This window comes from Cebus imitator, unplaced genomic scaffold (genome assembly GCF_001604975.1).
Source record: "Cebus imitator isolate Cc_AM_T3 unplaced genomic scaffold, Cebus_imitator-1.0 Scaffold315, whole genome shotgun sequence".
Classification (NCBI taxonomy): domain Eukaryota; kingdom Metazoa; phylum Chordata; class Mammalia; order Primates; family Cebidae; genus Cebus; species Cebus imitator.
The window spans coordinates 2,176,288-2,195,239 of NW_016107630.1; positions in this window are offsets into that span (position 1 = coordinate 2,176,288).

An 18,952-nucleotide genomic window follows, 5' to 3' on the forward strand; every position below is an offset into this window, starting at 1 on the left:
CCAAATTCTCTCAGTCCATGAGCCAGATAGATTTGAGGATGGGAGGTCACAGACTAAGGGAAGAAGCACTTTCTCTCTCTCTCTCTCTCTCTCTCTCTCTCTATCTCTCTCTCTCTCTCTCTCTCTCTCTATCTCTCTCTCTCTCTCTATCTCTCATTCTCTACCCTTCCCTCTCAAGCTTCCACAAGCTGATTTACACCAAAATCCTAAAGTTAATGCAAAACAAACCAGTCTGTCACAGCCAGAGTTTAGTAGAAATTCTGTTAGTGATGTGAGAGTTCTTTTTTATTTTATTTTCTCTAAAGCAGTATTTTTCAATTGCAAACGTGTTTCTTTATTTTTGGACTCTTCTGTCACACTGAGGTCAATGAAGGCATAACATAAAACCTTCTTTTTAGCCATGGTCATTATGTTAGTTTTTACAACTCAGCTTTTTTCCCAATATAGAAAATATTCTGAATCATAGATTATATTATAGATTTCCAAACTAAAGATGAAAAACAGATTTAAAAGAAATTTTATTGTAAGTACAACCTTAATGGAAATTGCACTCTGACCTCTAAAATATAAATCCAAAATTTGGCCTATCGGACTACGCTATTATTTCTTATTCTTCATAGACTTGTCTACAAACTGAAATCGGTTCTCCAATTGCTCTTTCAGGAGGTTCTCCAGGGTCAACAAAACCTGATATTACAAATAAAAAATTAATTTCAGAAATCAAATAACAAGTATTGCTGGGGTCAGGACAGAGTCTTCCTTTGGCAGTCAGGTCTATATGCAGGGCAAATGCCATGCAAAGCAGCCTCTCTGTACTGTTAATCTAGCGTGTGCTGTGTGTGTGTGCGTGTGTGTGTGTGTGTGTGTGTGTGTATTATGAGAGAGAGAGAAGGAAGAGGGAGCTTGGATTTAAAAAGAGGGAAATTTCAATTTATTTGAAAATTGTACTATCAATAAAGCACTTTTTAAAATATGATGACATTTGCAAGTTTGGAAGAGTAGAAGGAATGGACATGCTGAAGAATGGAAAACGAGAACGCTTCAGATTCATTTCCAGTTTAACAATATCAGTGCTGTACTGTTTGGAGCAGTGGCTGAGCTCTCTCACCTCAGTAATCAGCTTTCTTTCAAAAGAAACAACTTTTTATTTTTGCTGCTTTAGGAGATGTTTCTATCAGAAAAAAAAATCCAAAATTAAATGAAGACTGAATCAAGCACGAAGGAAATTTTTAAGAAGAAGGAAAAAGAGTCACTGCTAATAGCAGGTCCGCCCCTCTGCATGGCAGCCCCCACCACTGAAGGTTCGCTAAAGGCTTCCGCTTCTCAAATGATAGCCAGCATCACCAGCACTTATTTTTAAGGAAGGGCATATCTTTATTCTCATTATAAATCATTATTAGTAAAAGTAAAATAACAAGTGAATCTTACACTTCTTGAATCCACTTAGGGCTTCCCTTATGAGCATGGTTTTTAATATGTAAAGTGACCCATAGAGGCCAAGATTTCATTTTCTTAGTGAATGCATTGTTTAAAGGACCTCATGTTGATACATAATTGAAACCCAAATGTAAAATTATTCTTATAAAGATTTTTCTTTACAACAAATCACAACTGAAAAAACAAAACAAAAAAACCTACGGAAGAGAAGTGGGTGAAGGGTGGGTAGAAACAACATTCTCCTCGGGCCTTTCCCACACGTAGGGCTTCTGCAGAAACAAGCCCAGTCACTAGGGTTCCTCTGGATCTCCAGCTGGCCTCACTCCTTGACTTGAATGGCAGCCCACGGTGTGGCAAACAGAAACAAAGCAGCACAAGTTTGGTATTAAGATTTGACCCAGGAGACTTACAGTATCTTGAATCACATGCCAATTTTATTTGCAGTACTTGGAGCAAGCATCAGATTCTTATCAACCCTGTCTTTGAAATGTTCAACATATTATGTGTTCTTATATCACTCTGGATTCTTTATTCATGTTTTCCTTATAATTCAGAATTGGTGATTTTTTAAAAAGATGTGGGGAATAGTTCGCATAGTGGTTTTGATATAAGGTACGGCAGGCTTCAGATCCTAATTTTGCCACATACTAGCTATGTGACCTTGGGAGACTAATTTCCTCTCTGAGCCTTAGCTGGCTTATCTGAGAAGATAGTTGGTGATTAAAAAAAAAAAAAACACAAACATTGTTATGAGGTTTAAATGTGTAACAAAGTAGAGAATGTTATTTCCCAGCATTTTCTTTTCTTTAAAGATGCCTTTTCTACTGCTGCTGCCTCTTTAAATATTGGTGTTACCCAAGCTTCAGTCTGAGCCCTTCTCTTTTCTCCCTATATAGACTCTGGTCTCAAAGATGGTAATTATAATGCAGCTTTACTTTGGTCACCCATTGTCTTGCCAAATTTCCTCTGTGGCACTAGTTCTTCTCCTGCCACTGGAAGACTATCCCAACTACAGCTGCTCCTTGACTTAAAAGGGGGTTACATTCTAATAAACCCAGCGTAAGTTGAGGATATTGTCATTTGAAAATGCATTTAGTATGCCTACCCTGCCAAACATCACAGCGTGGCTTAAACATGCCCAAGCATTTACATTAGCCTATAGTAGTGCATAGCCATCTAACACAAAGCCTATTTTATCATTAAGTGTTGACTATCTCATGTAATTTATTGAATACTCAATGTGAAAAACAGAATGGTTATATGGATACTCAAAGTACAGCTCTTTTTTTTTTTTTTTTTTTTTTTTTTTAACCAGAATTTGCTTGACCCGCTCTAAAGAAAGGAAGCCCAGGTAGGGCCATGTGGATGGCTGTGTAGGCTGAGCCCTGCTCAAGGGTGCCTGCTGCAGGTGACCAGTGGGAGCTGAAATTCAGCCCCAGCTCCTTGCACCAAGCCATGTACCTTGCCCAGAGGAAGGGATGCCTTTTTCTAATTGCACCGGTTCTATGTATGTTAGTAGTGGCCTTGAGATGAAGCACACAGGAGCGTGTGTTGGGGATGGGGCGGGGACCAAATGCCACAGGTCATCTTTCCTGGGCAGGCCAACATCCTGGAGCCAAACATCTGTAACCCTGAATCTGTCCCCCATTACTTGCTCCCATGTGATTTGACCTTGAACCAGTCACTTTACCTCTCTGAGCCCTAGTTTCCTCATCTGGAGAATGGGGCAGTGTTGGGAGAATTAAATCACATAGATAATGTGCTGAACAGAGTCTGGCCCAGAGCAGGTGATGAAAACGAAATGAATTCCCTCCTGCATCCCTTTCCCGCTTTCTCCAGGCACTAAATAATTTTTCTGTTTTTAGTTTGGGGCCCAAGCCCCTCCCAGACCCCACCCTCACCTGCCCAGGCATCAGGGATTAGAAAACAAAAATTGGCCCTAGGACCTCCAGAGATCCAGAGCACCAATAAAGGACCTCTTAGGCGGTTTCTCCTGAGCATTTGTAGCCGAAACCTAAATGCGTGGGCCAGTAATGTCCTGCCTGGCTGTCTGGGAGGCTCCCTTTGGGAATTAGGGATGCTGTAAAATCCCTGGGCCTTTCCCCTGCCTGTCTGCTCTCCCTCCCCAAGGCTGCTGAGAGGCTGGGGTGATGGATGGGGCCCTGACTTCCCCTCACCACTTCTTTGATGAGAAGAAAGAAAAGTCCACCTGAGTCTCAAATCAAAAACAGGTGAATTGCTTCTAAGTCAGGCTGGGCCCTCTCCGGGGTCTGCAGGAAGGTTGGGGGCTGAGGAGAGAAAGGGAGAATGTGATAAATCACACTGTCAGGTGGGGGTGCTACCCTCCAGCTGCGGCAGGGACTGCTGGCAGCTCCAAGGATGGGTGTGTGCCCAGAACAAGAGGTGGGGAGCAGGCAGTTCTGCCACGCACACACACCTCTTCCTCCTCTTCGCCAGTCCCCCAAAGCACGTGCCGGGTGGCAACACCGCCTCGCCTGTGTTCTCACAGCCCCAACATGCTCCAGCTGCCTGTACCCGGGCAAGTCTTTGCCCCTCTCTGGACCACAGTTTCCTTATTTATCCCACAGGGAGCTAGGTTCTTTTGGAAGCCAAGAGGTGAAAGGCAGGCAATAGGCCCTGGGTTTGTACCCTGGGGTAGAGCTGCAGGGTGCAGTGAGGACATGGGGTCCCCTGTATTGGTGTTTGACTGATCTCTGCCCCAAACCTCTTCCAGCACTGATATTCTACAATTCCAGGCACCAAAAGCTGCCCAGATCCCCAGAGTCAGGGAGTGACTGTGTCAGACAGACTCCCCAACATGCTGACATTAGGGCCCACCCCCAACCCCAGTCCCTCTTCCAGTGCAACTCACAGACACAGACAGACCCCTCTCTGTCATGCCAATGGCCCCTAGCATTTAAAAGGGGGCCATGGGGACAGAGGGTGAATCTGGGAGAAGCCATTCTCAGGCCTCCTGGGATTGACAGTCACCACTGAAAAGTGAAAAAAATAGAGGAAGGGCTGGGAGAGTCCTCAGATCTACCTCGCCATTGTCTTCGGGGGCAAACTGAAGCCCAGGGAGAGGATGGGAAAGGTCACATGGCCACGGCCAGGGCTAGAGGTCACAGCCGGAGCTGGGAGCAGGTCCCAGGTCTCTGGATTCTCAGTCTCCCTCTGCCTCCGGGAGAGGCTGCACTTGCTAAGAGGACTGGAGAGTTTCTGACCCACAGCCGCCTCCACTCCCAGATTCCAGCAGCGCTGGATGTTCCCTCCCTCACTCCCTGTCTCAACCCGCAAAGGCTGGGAGGGAGCCCACAGCCCTGGGAAGAGGCAGGGCCAAGGCCCGCTCCACCCTGACATCCCGACTCCTCCAGGGAGAGGCCGCCGGAGCCAGGGCAGAGGGAAGGCAGAAGAGAATGGGGCATGGGGAAGGAGGAGGGGAGAGAAGAGAAGGGAGGAGAGAGGAAGACAAGGGGAGGGGAGCAGGAGGCGGGAGAGAGAAACGGGGAATGAAAGCTGAAAGCTGATAAGGGAGAAAGGAGGGGAAAGGTTGGAGGAGAGGAGATGGGACGTGGGGTCTGAGAAGGGAGAAGGCTTACCGGGCAGGGGACGGAGGGCGGACAGGTAGGAGAGACACACCCAAAACAGGGACAAGCTGAAGACGAGAGCAAGGGAAAGGGGTGAGCAGAGGAGCAGGGAAGAGGGCTGCAGCCCAGGGGACTCCCCTCCCCACGTTTCACGGACCTCTCCCAGGGGCAGTGGGGGCGAATCGAAAATGAAACACCTCGTTCCTGGGCCCAGGGATGTGACCCTCAGCATAAGAGGATTAGGGTGGCTTCCAAGAGGAAATGGGGAGGGTGCCAGGAGTGGGGGAGCCGCATGCAAACTCCTGCTGCCCCCAAACCCCACGCCCGCGGAAAGCGCGCCTCGGAGCCCAACGGAGCCATGGAGCGCCAGTGCCCCCTTGTGGCCATGGCCCTTGGCTCACCCGGCCACAGCGGCGGTCTGCAAAACTGGGGGAAAGAGTGCACCGGGTGGGCCTTTGGGCACCTGAAGGGAATGAGTGCGACGGAAAATCCAGGTGGTGGGCCAGTGACTTTGCTGGAGGCCTCCAAATCCTTCAAGCATCAGTGAAGACCTCAGTAGTGAGCCTGGGAGTTTTTCGTTGGCCTNGAGGCAGGAGAATTGCCTGAACCCAGGAGGCGGAGGTTGCGGTGAGCCGTGATCGCGCCATTGCACTCCAGCCTGGGTAATGAGAGTGAAACTCTGTCTCAAAAAAAAAAAAAAAAGAAAGAAACAGATTGATGGTGCTTTTCTGACTCTGCACCAAGAACCGCCGCACCAAGGCAGCAGCAAAACTGCCTCGCCGGCCACAAGAGTCGCGATCACAACCCGTGGGGCTCCTCCTTTGGCAATCTCCTGGTGCGTGAGCAACAAAAATTCGTCTGAAAGTGTGGCATCCTCTCGTTCTCTGTGCTTTCCCTGGGAGCTACAATCCCGAGCTGCTAGTGATCAGCCATCTTGGATCTCTCTCCTCAAAGTACAGCTCTTACTGAATGTGTATCATTTTTACACCATTGTAAAGTTAAAATATCATTAAGTTGAACCAATGAAAGAGATCGTCCATATTCTCATTTCTCTCAGATAAAATGTCACAAAGCCACTTACATGGAAACACTCGGTCATATCTATGATTAAAGCATCCCGTATCATCTCATATTCAATGCTTCAAACTCAGTTTAGAGTTGCAGTTTCTCGCCTCTCTTGGCTGTGACTTGCAGCAATTTAAAAGCAAAAAGAGGCCATTGTCGGCTTTCTCTCTTTTCTCACCTGACGGTTCTCCTCCTCAACCCCCTCTTACTGACCAGGACATCTGAGGGAACAGAGAAGCATGAAGAAAGCAGAGGAGGTGTCAATTACCTGGCCCTCTGTGCTGGGGTCTAGTGGCAGGATTCCCTGGACCTGGAAGCTGTTGACTACCCACAGACACCTAGGACTTAGTAGGTCCCAAACCAAACTGATGACCTGGTTCCTAGCACATGCTCTTTTTAGCAGTTTTTTCTGTTTTGTGCTAGCATTTGCCAAGAGAGCAATCTGATCAATCTAAAGTCATTCTTGCCTCCTTTCTCCCCAACCATGATATTCTATCACGTGTGTTGGTATCTAGCCCAACCCTGTACGTGGGTGCCCCGAGTCCTGGTGGTGATGAGGGAGTGAGAAAAGAAATAAGACAAGATCAAGAGTAGAATTCAACAGCACGAGTCCAGGGGACCAACACACTCTTTCAAGGGTGAGCGCATTGGCACTGAGCTCTGGGCCCCACACGCTTTTATTAGGCACTTTATCTTATTAATCATGTGGGCTGTGGGGAAGGGAGGCAAGAAGGAAGATGGCCAGGCAGGGAGAGCATGTGTCTTGCAGCATTCAATAGCAAATGTGGTTCCTCTAAGAAACGCTAACTAAGGATACTGAGTTTTTACCACCCATTGTTTATCCAGGTGCATTTGCAAAGAGGCACATTGGATAAGGTGCCATAAGGCCTGACCACACACGATGCATCAAGGGGTTTTTATCTCCTGAGCATTGCATACACAGAGCAATCGGAATTACTCTATATTCTGAGAACACAGGCAAAGCCTGTGGTTTTCCAGCTTTCTCTGCCCTGCAAGACTTTTCTCTGCCCTGCTCCCATCTGCAAAGACCCTCCCGAGTCTCGTGAGCAGAGGTTGCATTCCTTCCCAGAGTTCTTGCGCAAGCACTCTTTACGAGACCCTCATGCAAACCCTATGTTGGGAAGAGATCGTGGGTCCAAAGCCATCTTTGCTGCCTTGCAGCCACATCATAGCGTTCCGTGGTTATAAAGCTCTCTCAGATGGTCTTTACGGTAGGCCTCCTGTTACCGCCTGATGTCTGCTTTTATTTTACTGCACCATAGTTTGGAGTTTTCTTAAATCAATATTTGATCCATGGCACAAATCTCAGTGTATAAAAAGCAAAGCAAGCTTGTAATCATTTAACTATAAGTAACACGGGTCTGCTCCTCGTCATCTTTTCCTACAACGTGGGTCACCAAATACTATTTAATACAATGTGAACCTCCGTCTTCTCTAGTCTAACAGTGACTGCCCTGTTGAGGCTTCTCTTATCTCTTCTGTAGATTACCCTCATGTAATCAGAGCTGGTTGTCCACTACTTCCCATACAACTTCAAAGCAATCTCTTCTTTTCTTTTAATATTTTGCTTTTTATAAAGTTATCCTTCCTACTGTTGCAAGTGATCACGCCATGCTCAAAAACAATCCATTACTCCTTCTGCCAAAAGAACCATCTGATTTATTTACCTGGCTTATAAGTCTCTTCTCTTTCCGTTCTCTGCCTTCCTCCCAACCGCATGTCTCTGATTGTAGCCTATCTCTCAAGAAACCTCCAAATACTCACCTTTCCTCCACCTTGCGGGCTTGCTCAGGTCTCTGTGTCTTTGCGCATACTGTTCCTTCTGTTCAGCGTGCTCTTTTCCTTGCTTCTTTACTTTGAAAACTCATTATCCCCAAAACAGACTCTCTCACTTCCTCACCAGCTGTGTTAGTTTTTGTTCTTCTTTGTGCCTAAAACACTTTCTTCAAGCACCTCTCTGATCGAAACTAGTGAAGTGTTACAATTTCCTGTTTATACTATATCTTTCTCCTTTATTGGACAAAGAGGTTCTTGATTTAGGTAACAAAAATTCAAGAAAATTTAATGAACAAATGAATATATCAATGAACTGAACAGTTGCATATTAAGCAAGCAGAAAGAATAAACAAGTTTAAAAGGTAGAATGTTCTCTAAATATGACTTTTTGCCTAATACAAACAGGATAAGACTTTATTTAATTATGAGCCCTTTTTTTACAGAAAGAACATTCTGCTCTCAGTTCCTAATCAAAATTTGATTTTTAAATACTTCTATTTATGCTCCTTGGGTTGGAGGGTGGAGTGTTCTACATATTTTTTTCCTGGTAATTTGGAGAAAGGGGACAGAGGAATTATACAAATTACTTTGCAAACAAGTGAGCTAACCGAAACCCCACAGTGTAAGCTCCTGGAGGACAGAGACTGTATTTTGTTAACTCTGTACCGCAAGCAAAGCTCCCGATTCCTTGAAGATGCCCAAATTTAAGAAAAAAATAAATACAAGCAAATCATATGTCTCTAAGAATAAGCTCATAAATACTCAATTCATTATAAGACTTAGCACTCCAGAACACATAAAGCATAAAGCCTAATTTTTAAAATATGTTTCTGAAAGAAGTCCTAATTGTTAAAATATATTTCTGAAAGAATGGGTCTTAAAATTTAAAAACAATAAAATTACTTATTAGAAGCATAGATCAGAATAGGATAGCTGTGAACAGGCAGATCTTTTCAGTTTTTCTGTCTTCCAAAGGTTTCTTCCAATAGTGAATGTAAAGGAGGATGAGAGGGTGGGCGTGGTAGGGAGTGTGTGCAGTCTCTGGAGTATTAATATTCACACTGGAAAGGGGTGGCCCTCTGAGAATCAGAGCTGTTGGGAAACAAAGGCTGTCCCTAGACTTTATGATACAATATTCTTGTCCTTTGGGTTTGCCCATCATGTTTTGTGCAATCGTATTTTCACTAAATGGTTTCCAATAACTCCTCCCTTATATCCCTCCATACACATTAAAACCTCCAGCAATGTGGCACTCAAGAGGTTAACATCATGGGCAAAGTAGCCTTGGTTCCTCCCTTGCGGACATCCTGGCATTGCTAAGCTAATGTTCTACATTCTGCTAATGTGAATGACAACGGCGCAATTTCCCAATGCCCAGGAAGGAAAAGAGTATCATCAAACATTCCAACATCTCCCAATTCTCTTTCCCGTTCAGTGTCTCTATTGCTATATAAATGGCCTCATTTTTAACAGAAGTATGACAAACACAACAATAGCATCATTTTACAGAAGCACTAAAGCACATTTTTAAAATGCATTTCATTTCAAAGCCACTCTAATTTAAGCCTTTTGGAGTCTTTATTCTCCTTCTCTCCAGAAGCAGCCTCTGTCCCTGAATGCCACCAGGAGAGCTGAAGAATGTGGATCACATCTGCCAGGGACAAGATGCTGCCTCCCAAGTCTTTAGTGATTCACAGGTTGTAAATGTACTTTGATTGTGTGACTGTGCTTTTACATCATATATTTGTAAACAGGCATTTGCAACTTTCAAATGGTTAGCATTTAATATCACTCCATTGATAATATAGCCACAAAGGCCAACATCACATTTTTTTAACATAGCATTGTTGATAGGCACAATTAAGAATTTTTTCTTAGTGTTTTCTTTTATCTAAACATAAGAAGTAAACATAGTTTTACTTATCTGTCCTTTCCCTAAAATCAATTTTAAATAAATCCTTCAGTTACTAATGATTGTTTTCAGACTATTTGAAATTACCCTGAAACACTTCCCACATAATGGACATAGTTTCTTTACAGAACATGCAGTTTTAAATCGATTTTGCATGTGATTTGGTCAAGCTGACAGCTATGAGCAAAATACTACACAGGAGTTGCTTATGGCTATTCTTGCGACCAAATGTCTACTACACACAGCTTAAGGTATCATAAGGATTATAGCTCTAACTGACAGTTTCTGTTTTTAAAATATCTCAGGGCAGAAGGACAAGCTGACTTAATCAGAAGGTCATTTGAATAGACTTTAGTGCAAGGCACCACTGATGCCTGGTTGATATTCCAACCCAAAGAAATTTTTTTCATTTGCGATTAATGGACTTGACATCCATTTTTCCACTGCTTTTGAAAACATGTGTTTCAGGATTTATTGTTAAATACCACTGAGATCATAGGATACTAATCTCTTATGACTGTGAAAATACTGTGCCAAAGGCCATAGTTTCTACAAAGAGTTCTGAATCGTACTAGGACATATAAAGGTTCATGGTCTTCATCCACTTAATATCACAATTTCTCCAATATGAGAAACTTTTGTTAATGGAAAATAATTGCATGAGTGAGTAATATGGTAAACTCATAATTAGGTGATGAAGTTTAAAATAAGTTTTAAAAGAAGAGCAGAACAAGGAGAGAATGAGACGGAGGAAGAGGCCATACCTTCCTCCAAAGTTTCATTAATGAGTGAGTTTCCACCTGCTCTGCTTCTACATAACATGCCAGTAGTCAGAAACTGTAAGGATAGAACAGGAGTGTAAAACCCAAAGCACCCTTCTCTCATTTCACTGATTCAAGTGATCTAGAATTTTGCTAGTATAGACAAGAGACATCCTCCTGGTTAATCTACCACTACCAGGACATAATGTTAGTTCCTAATGTAGAGCTCTGCATGGACTTAGACAAGTTACTCAACCTAATCACAGATTCCTTATGTATAAAACTGAGATAATTATATTTAATAATACATACCTAATAGAGTTATTAAAACAATTTTTAAAAACAACACTCAAAAGAGCTTAGTACCTAAAAAAAATAAATTCTCAACAAGTATTAGCTATTATGTTTATCAGGAAGCTGAAAGCATTAACTGCTTTTAGAAAGTGAATTAAAACTTACCTGTTCACAAGTCACATTGAACCTAAATATGATTTACCAAATCTGTCCCTTAATATAAGTAACAAGTAACTGTGAGTTAGGTATATAAAAACAAATACATTACGAATAGAAAAAGAATTGCAAACCTCACATCGTAGTAAAAGGAAAGTGACAATGTCACCCTTTTTGTTCATTTGCTATGCTTTTTAAGTGGAGTAGATGTTCTGGATGAAGCCTAAATACTAGTGAACAGTGACGGCAAGGAAGAGCGAACCAATACATGAAGCTGAGTTCAGGCAATTGTTTTATTGTAAGGGGAAATCAACTGTTACTAAATTAAACCACCACATCTGAGTTATAGGTGTCACTGCATGAATGTGTTGACTGACTGAGTCTCTACTAAGAAATGAAATGTGAAATTTAAGCATAATTTTGGAATATGCATATTTTTGTTTATGTGCACATTTTTATGCTTCCATGAAAGCGTAACGTCTTACTTAGAACATATAAGTGATTAGTATCAAAATTAGACATGTAAACACAATGTGGGCTCATTAATTGTTCATTATTCCTGCCTGTGACCAGGTTCTGGCTGTGGCATATATCACATGCACACTACATCAGTCCTTCCCTCCAGTTCTGTCCTGGGATGAGGGAGTCCAGAATGGGCACCATTAGCAATTTCTAATGGAGGCTCTAATTCCTACTTAGAGGCAAACAGTAAGAAATTAAATCAATTCAATCTAAAAACATACAGTGGCGATGCCATTTCACAAGGAATGCTGTTTAAACAGTTAACTCAGAGTGAACTCTTCCTGTTCCTTGATTGGGAAGCGTTTCAGATCTTAATTACTGTGTTCTGTGAGTCTGTGACAGATCGTCCCTTTTCTACAGGCTTCTTGCCAGGATAAAGCTGGCTTTTTTTTTTTTTCTTTTAAGAAGACTACACTTAATTAGTGCTAGCGTAATTAACTCTTTGTGAGTTTGGTCTCATTTCACCATTAAATTTTGATTCTAGCCAGAATTATCTGCTTCCATTGTCTTTGTAGTCATTCTTAAAATAAAAACAATGTGAAGCATAAATTTATTATCTGTATCAAAGGCAAAACTTTAAGGTTTTTTATTTTCAGTACAATAAACACATTTGTAAATTTAACCAAAAACATATAAAAGCTTATAGGAATTTGTCCACAGCAGCGATAGAAGCAGAGAGAAGGGCGTGGGGGAGCCTAAACTTCATCATCAGTTTTCCCAGTAAGCCACATAAACAGAGGTAACTCATCTCACCTCTCTCAAATTTTTCTTTCCTCATGTGCACAATGGGAGTAGTAGCACCTAACTCACAGGTTGCTGTGACCATGCCTGAAATACATCAGGCACTCAATAATTGTAAGCCAGTTTTTCCTGTCCTCCCCATCTTCCATCATAAAATAAGATACTGTGCATCTTAATTCTTTGACTCTCTATTATAGTACATGGCAGAATGGCTGTCAGTCTGACATGCTTTCAAACCAGTAGCACCCCACCGCCATCCTGCTCCTCAGAGAGTGTCCTTTTGGGTGATGCTGTCTGTTACAGATCTAAGAAGAAGAGATGACAGACCTGACTTAAAACAGGGAAGGCTGGGATATGAAAGGTTATACTGAATGATACTGAATGCTAGGAGTTGCAGAGCAGAAAGATTCACTCTTCATTAGTGAACCCCAAATAAAAATTGATCACATTAGGCTCACCATGACAAAGAATAATTCAATCAGTGGCTTCTTTTAAGATAAAATGTAAAGTTTCTTTCTAAAAGTAAATTTAGAAAAAGTCGAGAAAAATTTTTCTAGCTAAAGATGGCTCTATCATTGCCTCTAACTTTGTTCGAAAAATTACTGCATAGATTATGTAAAAATAATACATGCTTATTATAAGAAAAGCAAAAGTAATGCAATAAGGAAAGAACAATGAAAAGTAAAAGAGAATTCACCAAAAACCTACCATCCCCAAATAGCTGTAGTTAACAAATAGGAATCACTATTTCAGACATTTCTTTCCTGCATGTATAGTAGTAATTTTGCTTATACTTGAATTAACTGAATAAGAAGCAAAAAATGAAATAAAATTGTTGAATTTCAAATGTTCCTTCAACACAAGCAACCTTAAAATTTTAAATATCTCTGAAGTTAATTAAAAGCATTATGAAAAATATTGAAAGGTTGGAATTATGCATTTCAAACCAAACATTTTAATTTTAGATGGACTCTATTGACTCCTGCTATAACAGCATAAAAGCTATGCATTTAAACGTCCCCTGCTTCTGATTACTTTGTTATGATATCTATGTATTGTTAAAATTTATAGTATTTGTGTTTCATTAAGATATATTTCAAATTTTAGCCATATCTAGATGGATTAAATGCTCATCCATTAAGTGCTCATGTAGTATTTTTATTATATTTTCTTTATTTCAAAAAATTTTATTTTGATTTATCTCTTGGTCAACTGTATTATTTCATCTAATCAAAATTGATTTATTTGTTTTATAAGTACTATACTCCTAAAATTCTTGTGCAATTTTTTTTTTCTTCATGCTTCAAGGATAACGTGTTTAGGTGAAAATCATTGAGGCGCTACATTTTCCCAGAATGCTACACATACTGTTTTCTAGCATTGAGTGTTTAGGGAAAAATTCAATATCAACTTTACATTTTCTCCTCTGTACATAACTTCAGTTTTGCCTTGATGGCCATTTTTTTTTTTTACCTTCATGTTCAGTCACTTCACTAGGGTATATAAAGACAAGCATTGATTACTGTCTAACAATGTTTTCCTAGTGCACGAAACCAGTCGATATGAAGGCTCAAATCTTCATATTAGAAAGAATTGTTCTATTTTATTTCTGCATCATTATTTCTGAAAATGAAATTAAAGTTAGAATCAGATATAAAGTAAAGACAATGTGAGACAATGCACAGGGGTATTCATTATATCATGCAAACACTAACCAAAGAAAGCTAGCATCGTGGGACTAATACCAGACAAAGCAAATCTTAAAGAAGCATTATTAAAAATGAAGAAGGATATTTTGTCATGTTAAAAAGCTCAATACCCAAGAAAAATAAAATAATTGTATAACTCTATGTACTTAATAAAATATTATCAAAATCTAAACAAAAACTGACAGAAAAAGAACTAGATAAATCCATGATCATAGTAGGAGATTCTGACATATTTCTTTTAATATCTGATTTAACAAGTAGATACTGACATATCACAGAGACATAGAAGAATTGAACATTATTAATAAACAAGACCTATGTTACATATATAGAATGCTGCTTATAATAACTATAGAATGCACATCATTTTATGGCAAAATGAACACTTACCAAAATTGACAATATGCTTGGCTGTAAAACATATGTAAACACACTTTAAGAAGATAGAAATAAAGGGAGAATATACTCTGACTACAGTGGAATTAATATTGAAATCAATGACAAAAAGATAACTAGCAAATTCTCAAATACTTGGAATTTATGCAATGTACTTCTAAATGGCCCATGGGTAAAAGAAGTCACAAAGGAAATTAGAAAATGTGTTTAAGTAAAACAAAAACATCAAAACTTGTGATCTGTGGTGAAAGCAATATTTAGAGAGTAAAGTGTATATATATATATATATATATATATATATATATGAAAAAAGGCAAAAGCTGAATGATCAAGTTCCCCTTTCAAAAAATCAGCAAGTTGAATGCAAAGAAATCAGAAGAAAGGAAATAATAAAGGTAAGAACATAAATTAATGAAATAGAAAATTCACACATAATAGAGAAAATCCACGAATCCAAAAATATATCCTCTTAACAAAAATTTAAAATTGATAAACTCCTAGCAAGACTTATCAAGATTTTTTTAAAATGGGGGAAAAATGTAAATACTACCAAATCCAAGAATGTAAACAAGACATTGCAATAGCTCTTACAAACATTTTAAAAGGAAGATATTATGAACAAATTTATATAAATAAGTTTTAGAATCTACATTTTTCTTAAAAAAAAATACAGTTTATCAAAACTGACATAAGAAAAAATGAAAAAAAAAAAAGAATAATCCCATCTACAAAACAAGTTGAATCCTTTAAAATTTTTTAACATAGAGAAAATTCCACATAGCTTTGGTGATAAACTCCACTAGCATTTAGGAAACACAGAATAGCAGTCTTGCATCTTTTCTAAGAGAGAATAAAAAAGAGGGATCACAACCCAAAGTGATTTTTAATTTGATTAGCAAAACCTTGTTACCAAAGCTTCACAAGGACATTGCACAAAAGAAAAGCTGTATGAATCTCTCTTAAGAACATAGATACATGAGACCACAAACACCACAAATAGCCAAAGCTAGGGGCCTCGCACTTGCTGGTTTCAAATTATACCACAAGATTTCTAAACAAAACGAACAGTATGGCACAGGCATAAAAACAGACACATGGATGGATGGAACAGAATTGAGACCCCAGAAATAAACTCATAAATACAGTCAACTAATTTTTGATGAGGGTACCAAGAAAACACAATGGAGAAAGTATAGTCTCTTCAATAAATGGTGTTGGAAAAACTGAACATTCACATACAAAGAGTGAAATTGGACCCCTATTTTAAACCACTCACAAAAATTAACTCAAGACTTAAATGCAAGATTGAAAACAATGGAACTCCTGGACGTAGGGAAAAGTTCCTTGACATAGGCAATGATTTTGTTTTTAATTTGGTTCCAAAAGCACTAGCAACAAAAACAAAAATAAACACATGGGACTATATCAAACTAGAAAACTTCTGCACAGGAAATAATCAACAAAATGAAAATGTAACCTACAGAATGATAATATATATATATATTTATAAATCATATATCTGATAAGTAGTTAAGGGCCAAATATATATCAGGAACTCATACAACTCAATGGTAAAAATAAAATAAAATAAAAAAACAGATTTAAAAATGAGCAAATACCTGAGAAGACATTTTTCCAAAGAAGACATACAAATGGTCAACAGGCACATGAAAAGATGCTCAATATCACTGATCATCAGGGAAATGCAAATCAAAGCCACAATGAGATATTCTCACACCTATTGGAATGACTATGATCAAAAAGACAAGAGACAGCAAGTGTTGGTGAGGATATGGCGAAAAGACAATCCTTGGGCATTGTTGGTAGACATGTAAATTGGCACAGCTATTATAGAAAGCAGTATAGAGGTCAGCTGCTGGATCCAATATGGCCAAATAGCTCTGGAGTGCAGTTCCCAGCAAGAACGCAGAGGGTGAGTGATCACCACATTTCCAAACTAGTTTTTACTGCCGACAGACCAGGAGATTCCCTGGCGGAAGAGCACCATGAGTCTCCAGCATGGCTCTTTCAGCCTGCACAGCGGGACTCCACACAAATCTGGGCAGCCATTTCAACTGGCACCTGAAACACCTGGGAGACAGAGTCACCCATTCAACTGAAAAAGAGGGGGCTGAAACAGGGAGCCAGGTGATCTGGCTCTGTGTGTTCCACCCCCACAACGACCAGCAATCAGAATCTCTGGATTGAGAGTTACACAGCTAGCACAGCTGGACCAAGGACTGTCCAGCTCTGTGGGGGTAATGGCATCTGCCATTACTGAGGTAGTCTGCCATTACTGAGCCAGTCCTCCATTACTGAGGCAATCTGCCATTACCAAGGGAGTCCCCCATTACAGAGACAGTCTGCCATTACTGAGGCAGTCTGCCATTACTAAGACAGTCCTATCTATACCTCTATAAACAAAACCACAAGGACGTGCACACAGCAGCTGGGCAGAGCCCACGACAGCTCAGCAACAGCTCTGCTGGCAGACTGTGACTAAGCTACCTCCTCCCTGGGCAGGGCATCTCTGAAAAAAGGCAGCAGCACATCAGGAACTTATAAATAAAGCCCCACCTTCCCAGGACAGAGCACCAGGGAAAAAAAGGCAGTTATGAGTTCTGTTGCAGCAGACTTGAACATACCTGCCCAGCAGCTCTGAATGGAACAATGGAACTCACAGCTCAGCACTTGAGCTCCTATAAGGGACAGACAGCCTCCTCAGGTAGCTCCCTAACCCCTGTATATCCAAAGAGATACCTCATAAAGGAGAGCTCAGGCTGACATTGTCCGGGGGGTATCCTTCTGGGACAAAGATAACAGAAGAAGAAAATGGCAGAAACCCTTACTGTTCTGCAGCTGCCACAGGTGATCCCCAGGCAAGCAAGATCTGGAGCGGACCTCCAGCAGTCCTACAGCAGAGGGGCCTGTTAGAAGGAAAATTAAGAAACAGAAAGAAATAACTCCATCAGCAACAAAATGGACATCCACTCAGAGACCCCATCCAAAAGTCACCAACTACAATGACATTAGACAGATAAATCCACAAAGAGGGGAAGAAACCAGTGTGAAAAGGATGAAAACACCCAAAACCAGAACACATCTCCTCCTCCAAGGGATCCCAACTCCTCACCAGCAAGGGAGCAAGACTGGATGAAGAATGAGTCTGATGAATTGACAGAAACAGGCTTCAGAAAGTGGGTAATAACAAACTTCTCTGAGCTAAAAGAACATGTTCTAATGCAATGCAAAGAAACTAAGAAAATTGAAAAAAGGTTTGACAAAATGCTAACAAGAATGAATAGCTTAGAGGATAATATAAATGAATTGATGGAGCTGAAAAAAATAACACAAGAACTTGGTGAAGCATACACAAGTTTCAATAGCCAAATCAACCAAGCAGAAGAAAGGATATCAGAGATTGAAGATCAATTCAATGAAATAAAATAAGAAGGCAAGACTAGAGAAAAAAAGAGTAAAAAGAAATGAACAAAGCTTCCAATAAATATGGGACTATGACAAAGGCATAATCTAAGTTTGATAGGTATACCTGAATGTGACAGAGAGAATGAATCCAAGCTGGAAAACACTTTTCAGGATATTATCCAGGAGAACTTCCCCAACCTAGCAAGCCAGACCAATATTCAAGTCCAGGAAATACAAAGAACACCATAAAGATATTCCTCAAGAAGAGCAACCCCAAGGTACATAATCATCAGATTCACCATGGTTGAAATGATGCATAAAATGCTAAGGGCAGCCAGAGAGAAAGGTCGGGTTACCCACAAAGGGAAGCCAATCAGACTCACAGTGGATCTCTCGGCAGAAACCCTACAAGCCAGAAGAGAGTGGGGGCCAATATTCAACATCCTTAAAGAAAACAACTTTCAACCTAGAATTTCATATCCAGCCAAACTAAGCTTCATAATAGAAGGAGAAATAAAATGCTTTACGAACAAGGAATTGCTCCGAGATTTCATTACCACCAGGCCTGCATTACAAGAGCTTCTGAAAGAAGCACTAAACATAGAAAGGAACAACCAGTAACAGACACTCCAAAAATGTACCAAATGGTAAAGAGCATCCACACCATGAAGAAACTGCATCAACTAATGTACAAAACAATCGGCTAGTATCAAAATAGCAGGATCAAATTCACACATAACAATATTAACCCTAAATGTAAATGGGCTAAATGCCCCAATCAAAAGACACAGACAGGCAAATTGGATAAAAAGTCAAAACCCACTGCTGTGCTGTATTCAGGAAACCCGTCTCAAGTGCAAGGACATATATAGGTTCAAAATAAAGGGATGGAGGAAGATATACCAAGCAAATGGAGAGCAAAAAAAAGCAGAAGTTGCAATCCTAGTCTCTGATAAAATAGACTTTAAACCAACAAAGATCAAAAGAGACAAAGAAGGATATTACATAATGGTAAAAGGATCAATGCAATGAGAAGAGCTAACGATCCTAAATATATACGCACCCAATACAGGAGCCCCCAGATACATAAAGCAAGTTCTTAATGACCTACAAAGAGACTTAGACTGCCACACAATAATAGTGGGAGGC